The sequence below is a fragment of the Oxyura jamaicensis genome, chromosome 2 (genome assembly GCF_011077185.1).
Source record: "Oxyura jamaicensis isolate SHBP4307 breed ruddy duck chromosome 2, BPBGC_Ojam_1.0, whole genome shotgun sequence".
Lineage (NCBI taxonomy): Eukaryota > Metazoa > Chordata > Aves > Anseriformes > Anatidae > Oxyura > Oxyura jamaicensis.
The window spans coordinates 5,630,444-5,638,856 of NC_048894.1; the positions used below are offsets into that span (position 1 = coordinate 5,630,444).

Sequence of the window (8,413 nt, forward strand, 5' to 3'; positions counted from 1 at the left end):
AGATGCACAGGTTCTTCAGTTAAACAAAAATATGCTCCCACCTAGTCGGGAAGAAAACAAAGTATCCCCATAATTGGTTGAAACCCAGAGACTTGTTTCCATGATAAGGCAAAATCTCTTTGGGACGCACAGTCCATCGAGGGACGGGCAGTAAACCTCAAAAGCTCACCTTGAACTTGAGCTACAGCCAGAGACCAGTTGTCAGCTTGAGAAACAGCTGGCGTAATCCCATGCACAACCTCTCATTTTCTCTCTGGGCCAATTTTACCCAGCTTTGGGACAATTTTACCCAGCTTTCTCCTGAGGAGTCTATTTTGAAAGCAGGTTCAGTAAGCACTGACATCAGCAGGTTTGGGGCTAGACACAGTCAGCTGAAAGAGTTAAGGACATGAACTAGGAAGGATAGCAAAGCTCATCCATCCAGGTATGTTGATGGGATCCACCATCCATGGGATGGGTTTTGTAGACCAGGACTTTTTCCATGTCATACCACCAGTCCTCTTTAACAAGCCTTTTCTATTTAACTGGAAGCCATTAAAAGTTCATTGTGATATTTCAGCACAGAGATCTTTTATAAATAAGTCACTGAACACTTTTTCCCTTAACATCATAGATCATTTTTAGCTTCCACTTAGTTTTGGCCAGAGTCAGAAAGTGGCCTCCTAGCCAAGCAGTCTCTTCGCTCACTTTCACTACATTTATCTTCCTCCCTAGACCTAGCCAACTCTCTTATTTTCTATTGCTAATTTGTTATTCCAAAGATTTTGTGTGTTCCCTACGTACGATTTTGTTGAAGAACATTGTTGTCTGTTTATTCTCCTTTTGGACATCATGCCATTTAGCTTGAGTAATTGTTTGTCCATAATCTGTGCTCTACAGCAATGCCTATGGCATCGTACTCGTTTTGCAGCTGAGTGGCTTTGATGTTGGGCTGTGTCGTAATGCCCAAAGGAGAAATAAATTACTCCGAGAATGATGAATTACAGCTGTTTTCTGAATTCCTCCACTTCAGACATTGTTTTAGTGTAGAGCTCCGGAGGGACTGTCTGTGTTTTGCTCTGTGCTTTACACATATGCTTGGTGAAAGAGGTGAACCTACAGGTCATATGTGAATGGGGAGATGGGAGATTGAACACTGGAACTGGGAAGCTGTACAAGCATTTTCCAAGGGTGAAAATCCTTAAATTTATAACTTTAGACTTTAATTGAAAGGGAACAACATGAAAACAAACAAACATGGTGATTGGAGTTAATGGCAATGAGGAGGCTGATTAGTTTTTGATACCACGGCAGTACCATAGAGCTCCAATTAATTACAAAACTTGGCTTGAGATACCCAAGTTTAGAGCTGCCGTCCAAAATGCCACATTTTTGCCTACTGCTAGATCTCAGAGGCAAGGGCTATGAATTCTGCTTCAGAACATGCTCAGTCCTGGTAACAGAGTGTGGGATTCTTGGGTCACCTCAGGGTTTCTCACAAGTGTAGACAAAAAATAAAAAAATAAAAATGAATGCCTGTGCTCCATGTCCCCACCAGTAAACAAAATGGACTATCTTTCATACCACAAAGCCAACTCAAGTGGCCCTGCTTGTGTCCCTAAGGCAAAAATCTTCCGTATTATAGAAAAAAAAGATCTCATCCATGCTGCCAATGGAGCATGGTCTGTCATCCATATCAACCTTCCAAACCATGCGTCAGAGTTGCTATGAGGTGCATGGGTTGGTGCAAACTGGTGCTATGCTAGATTGTGCTAACATTGTGGTAACATTGACTAAAATTCCACGGTGCTAAGACATGCTAATGTTCAACTGTAGAGACAAAAGGAGGACAATGCCTTGGCTGATGCTTTAGCACTAATTATTTAATCAGTATATAGCCTTTTTGTCCTTGTTCTCAGAGCATCAAAACTAAATATTTTGATGACCACAACATTTTGTGGGTGAGTGCATTATTTTATGAATGACGGTAAGGATAAGGGAGGTTGTGAGAGATAGGGTGGATGGTGAGAAAAGATTCCAGAACTGGAAGAGCAGATAACAACATCTGAATGGAGTTGATGGGGTCTACTGGAATACTGAGCACAAAGATGAAGATATATTTATCTTCTGGGGAGGCCATAAACCATGAACTGACCTCCAGACATCAGAAAGGTTCATTGCTCATATTTACTGTGCAGTTTTATGTTTATTCTGGCCTTTTCCTAAGCATCTGCTGTCAGCCATTATCACTAGGATATTGGCTAGATGGACCTTTGGAATGACACATTTCAAACCTATATATATCCTTATTTATGGAGTGATGAGAATTAGAAGAAAAATTTAAGGAGTTTCGAGGGTGTGACAAAGGTTTCAAGGAGTTAAAGCTCTACCCTGAAGCTTCGTGTGAAAGCTGTGCTTTTTGGTGCTGAATCTTTGGTGGAGAGAAGAACCTGTTTAAAGGCATCTCCAGCAGCATTCTTATGCAGTAACTCTAGGTTTTCAGTAGTTATTATGTGCACTTTGAGTGTTTTACCTCATACAAGAAATCCACATTTTTTTTTTTTTTTTTTTTTTCTGGTGTAGTTTTCTTCTGGCTGACTGAACTATAGTGCCTAAATTTAGTCAGCACCAGGTAAGTGGAGTATCAGGCAGCTGGGAGGGGAGAGGAAATGACCTTCTCTGTTCTGGAGACATTTTCTTCACCATGTCTCCAGAAATGAAAGACATTTATGTTTGCAGTGCAAATTCTTTCTTCTTTATAGCAGCAGCTCAACACAACATCTCTACTCAGGATAGTATTAAGCACACTGTTAACTGAAGTATGTGCTAATATAAAGCACATGCTGCTCTTCTCAACAGAGGTGATTTTGAATGTATTAAAATAGGAGTTGAGAAGATTCCTTCCAAATGCAAGATTTAAAAAGGCGATGCACACAGTGTGTTTAATTTTTCGTTATTATTTCTCTATGTTCCTTTTCTTCCATACCTGAATTTGAGTTGATCAGCATATTGATAAGCTCATAAATAGTCCTGTCATATCATCTTTTGGCAACAAGTTAGGACAACATGAGTCTTTTGTTACATATGTAAAAAAGTCTTTGTGTACGCTCTCTTGATGTTTGAAAAAAGCTTGATTTAATGTCCTGTTCTTAAAAAATATGCTACAATGGCCTTAATCATTGATAAATGAGGATAAAGGTACACATTATCTTACATTCTCTGCTTTTATTACTACATGGTGAAGCCTTTATTTCAGTAAGAGTACTGTGCATTATTGAGCTGTAAAAAAGTATGCACAGCTAATTTGTCACACCACACTATTTATCTCTGTACCAGGGAGCAAACCTTCGAAGATTTTGTTGTTGTTTTTATTTGTTTGTTTTTTACCTATAATACATATGATTTAAAACAAATCCTTATCTAGAAGGAAAAATAAAATAAAGAAATAAGAAAACTTTACATCTCAGCAATGGAAATCATAAAATAACATGAGGTAATGCCTGCACATTCACTGTAACATTTAAAATATTTTAATTAAATAAATTTAAATAAATTAAATAATACATTTAAGTAAATTTAATTGATGCTTAATGTTGGTTGCTGGTAAAGGAGAACTTTGCAGTACTTTATTTATTGATATTATAGTGGTAATATTTTCTGTTATTATCTCTGGTCAATGGATCTTTATCATGGAGAACTTTGGGATATCCCCAAGCACCACAGACTTTGAGTTTTAGGTCCCTGGGATGAAACTTCCAACAGAGCAAGGAGGTAACCATTTTTATTAACTTGGGTAGTAAAGATCATTTCAGAGGCATTCTGATACATCCCTTCTCCATGTTTGCCACTGATAAAAAAAATCCAGGCTTTCTATAATAGTGACATGATCAAGTGATGAAGTGATCGGGTGAGTTGGCATACTGACCAACTCCAGGCTCTGCATCTTCAGTATGTGCAGCTCAGGAGTGTAGTCTTAATCTAAACAATAGCAGGGATGTCTAAGTCCATCAGAGCAGAAAAAACATTTCCATAAGTTATAAACAGTCTGTCAGAAAAGCTGTGAGTATGTGGCAATTGAAGAGCCAACGTCCAAGAGGATTTAGACCAATCTGAATCATATTGCTGATAGCTCCTTGGCTCCAGTCACTGTTCTTTCTAACTTTGTGAAAGTATCTCAGGGTTGGATTAGCTCATCCCATGTGCCTGTTTGAAAAGAATAGAGGACAATCAATCTTCTCAACACGAAGTTACCATATTTACCTCTAAAAGCACGAAGAGAAAGGATAGTCTTCTAGGAAAATTTTGAAATGTTCACAGTCAGCATGCTTCCATATGCAAATCTATAAACGATAGGAAGCGTATGAATTTCTTTAGGTAGATATTTAACTTGCTTTATGATGTATTGATGGACATACAGGTGTTCTCATACATATGACATCCACTCATTTATAGCTACAGAGTTCCTACAGTTTTACGGACCACATTCTTGCCAGTCCTGATGCATACATTCATGCAAAGTCAACCATTTAAAGAAGACACAAATCAGGTCCCAATCCATGTAAACTGTTAAGGAAGGAGGAAGTTAGCCTTGGCGGAGAACAAGTTTGGCTGTTTGCTTTTCTCACTGTACGACAACTCTTGCATTGAATCATGAGTGCTTAAGTACCTAGCTTCTGCTCATAGGCTTAGACAGAGTGCTTCTGCAGTTAATCGAATACTTTAGCTTAGGTGCTGAATGACTTTCAACTCCATCAATGGTATGTGTTGCTGGAAACCTGCCAATTCAAATCCCTCTTTGGAAGACAGATGCTTACACTTCTCCAACATTCTATCTGAAATGTCAGAGTTGATGCTCTTAATCTCACCCCAAAACGCTAGCAAAATCAAGAGCTTTTCTAAATGCTCCACACTCCCTTTGTGAGATAGTGAACAAGAGAACAGATTGGTCGTGACAAATGCTAACTAAGTTGCTTAGCACAATACACAGAGATACACCTATGCTATGGTGACGCCGACAAATAAAATAATGAGGAGCAGTATTCAAAAAGAGCAGCATTTCCTTTAACAGCTGCAGCCTGGAAGGAATCACTTGGAGCAACTGGCAAGGATAATTTATAATTAGAGCAGCGTACAGCATTAGGGCATTGGCTCATGTGCTCTCCAATTACAGGAACTTAACATCACACAAAACTGATGAGTTGGGCTAGTTCCATCAGCTGTGCCAAGGGTAATGTTACATACATGGTTGGGCTGCTCTAACAGCTTGTTGCTACAAAAAAAAAAAATGTGCCTTGTTATCACTCCACTCCTGGCAACAAGGTCATGAGCTGCCTTGAGTCATCTCTGGGACCTTTCATCTCACACGGTAAAATGATTTGATTCACTAACCTAGGGAAAATTTATTTGCATTTTTGCTCTATCAGTGTAGAAAGCTGAATCAGGCAGGTATGGAACTGGATGGTTTTCAGAGCCTATGCTTCTTTAAGCAGGTAGACCACATGGCAAGATGCAAGGCAGGAGGAAGAGCAGGACCGTCCCACTTCAGCACAAACAGTTCTTGAAGGGCTATCATGTACTTAGACATAAATGTGCAGAAATAAAAGAAAAATTGGACATTTCCATAATAAACTATTTTTTTTTTTTCATTCAGTGCTGCAAAGACAGTCCTGTGCAGGTTAAAAGACCTGTGCAATATATTCTCTATCATGTCTTCACATGTTTAAAACATCTCAGACACTTATGCCTTCAGAGACCTACTCTCAGCAATCACGTTGTAAAGATATCAATAAATACTTGAGCTAAACATGTTCCAGTTATAAACAATTTGGGCTTGTGGATCCTGCATTACACATCAAAAAACAAACAAACCAAAACCAAACCAAACGACCTTTTCATTATCAGACTGATTATATAGTCCAGATTAATTTTGTTTCATTGTATTTTGACATATCATTTACAGAAACATGTTAGATGTGGACCCCTACTACTATAATCTTTTATTTTAAAGCCAATCACCAGAAAGACCTAAAGTCAGAGAGACTAAGAACTACCTTGGTTTATATATACGAGCTGAAAACAGGTAACAAACCCAAATTTGTAGAATACAATGATCAACGGTTTAGAAAATATTCTGAGATCCCCAAAATAGAAAGAGGCTTTTTAAAGTATGCTACAGGACTTATTTGAATTCTCTTACAGACTACATTATAGGTGAACATCTCAGGTAGAAACCTGGCTCAGTGAAATAATTTAAGCCAGATCTGACTTTGTTTTCAGACAGAGGAGTACTAAATAAATAGTACAAATAAAGCTCTTAAGTAAGCATCTGAAATTGATATATTCAAATTAACAGGCTTCTCTTCTATTTGGAGCACCATATTTCACTATACGTATGGCTTTCTCCATCTCCATGTTCCAACACTTTCTCCTCCTTCCAAAAATGCTGTCCTATTAAGAAGTTTGTATTTTTACCAGCTCTAACTTATATAAGCAAATCTGAAATCACTAGATTTATTTTTGTGCACATGAAGAAATAGCTCGATTCATTTTAAAAAGCAAGCCTTAAAGTTGTCAAATAATCTGCAGAGAGGCACTACTCTGAAAGTCTGAAAAAGGTATTACTTAGCATGCCTCACCAGTCCTTAGCTGTAGTTACATTCCAGTTCCAAAAATAATCGGTTGGATTGTTTGTTTCTTCACCATTTCAAAGAAAAATGCAGTTTTATCAAGGTTATCACTTCTCAGCAAATCAGCTATTTTCCAGGGCTGAAAAGTTATCTAAAAATTAAAAACAACTAAGTACATTTTATCTCAACATTACAATAACTCAGATGCTTCCAAATCTTGCAAAACTTAAACACTGACTTAAATTATGCAGTACTTTGTCGTGTTTTGGAGGCTGTAACTAATGAGATACAGCAATGCTGCTTATCTCTTGGCAGGAGGCTAAGGCTCATAAAAAATAATAATAATAATAATTAAAAATGGCAGAGTCACAGGGCCAAAGAGAATTCAGATATTGCTAAGATTTTCAGCTTCTTGGAAGAGAAAGCTCTTTTAAAATATTTCAAATCTATTCATTTCTACTTGTGACACTAAAGAAAATCCTGAAGATACTGACTTCCACTGAGAATTACAATTTTCTAAATGAAATTAAGAAAATAGAGTTTGCATATTTTTACTTATTAATTAAAAAACAAACAAACAAACAAAAAAAACCTTTGAGTGGAAACCCAAACAAATACACAGACTTCAAGATTACAGAATGTTACACACCTGGTGACTTTCTAAAACATTCTGGTAAATGTTTATTGCTTGTTCATTGCTTCTATTTCCTGAATATGAGATCTGACACTAGACAAAAATATGTAAAAAGGGGGTGTACAAATAAAGAGTTCTAGATATGAACAGGTATTGCACAATATTAGAAGTTCGGTTGTTTTAGACATTATCAGAAACATAATAAAAGCACTAACAATTACACTGCCATGAAGCATGCGGGATAACTCCACTTTTTAGGAAGAGAGAGGGCCAAATCCATCATTAGGTGCCACATTGTAACGGGTGGATCAACATCATCACTTTGGAATACAATTACCCACAAAAAGCAAACATTTACTCCTTATTCATATGTAGGTATAGAGAGAATATTTCTTCTGTCCTACAAGGACTGTATGTAGCGGATACAGCTCTCTGCTTTTCATCAGGCCTCCCTCTTTTTCTATGATTTTTTCTGTACAAACTTCAGGGATGCCAACCTATCATGACAGCAATTTCATTAGTAGTAGTTTTATGCAACAGTAGTATGCTGATGTGTAGGCAGGGAAATACTGGATCTTTACATCAATGATTAAATAATAACAGTTCACTGATACTCACATGATCAAGATCTTCAAAAAAAATAATTCATTATTATCTGATAAAATAAGAAGTAGCTAAAAATAACATATATAAATAAGCAGTTTAATAAGTGTTTTCTCTCTACTGAGCTCTACCATAGAAGATAGATACAGAGTAACTCGTTCTTATTCCAAGACATTTCCCATATACCTTTATAATTACGCCAAAGACAGATTACCGCACTAGAACAGCTATCTCAATAGGTAAGGAATTATGAATATTCATCAAACAAGATTCTTTACTAATTTTTTCATGTGAATCACTAAATATCTGAAATGGCAGGGCTAAAATTATTTCCATTAGGAATAAACAACTAGAAGGAACATGGAGGAAATCAAGTACAAAAAATAAGAAGATGGCCAAAAAATCAGTGTAATCTTGGAAAATGCTAATAGCATTTATATGAAGTGACTTGTGCTTATTAGACATTAAAGCTTGTAATATGTTCCATATCATTAGCTGCCAGTAAAAGCATAGATGGAATTCATATCTAATTCAGTTCTATTTTCTGCCATTTAGTGGACCTGAGAAACAA

The 8,413-nt window shown here is 37.0% G+C and overlaps 1 long non-coding RNA gene across 1 annotated transcript in view; it reads right to left on the reverse strand.

Moving 5' to 3' along the window:
• Nucleotides 1-6,406, reverse strand: part of LOC118162953 — a 10,300-nt gene extending 3,894 nt beyond the window's left edge. The window contains exons 1-2 of the long non-coding RNA XR_004748731.1: nucleotides 6,282-6,406; nucleotides 4,240-4,319 (exon numbers count right to left, since the gene is read on the reverse strand). This is a non-coding gene — a long non-coding RNA (uncharacterized LOC118162953). The remainder of the gene's footprint in view (nucleotides 1-4,239; nucleotides 4,320-6,281) is intronic.
• Between the last annotated feature and the right edge of the window lie 2,007 nt (nucleotides 6,407-8,413).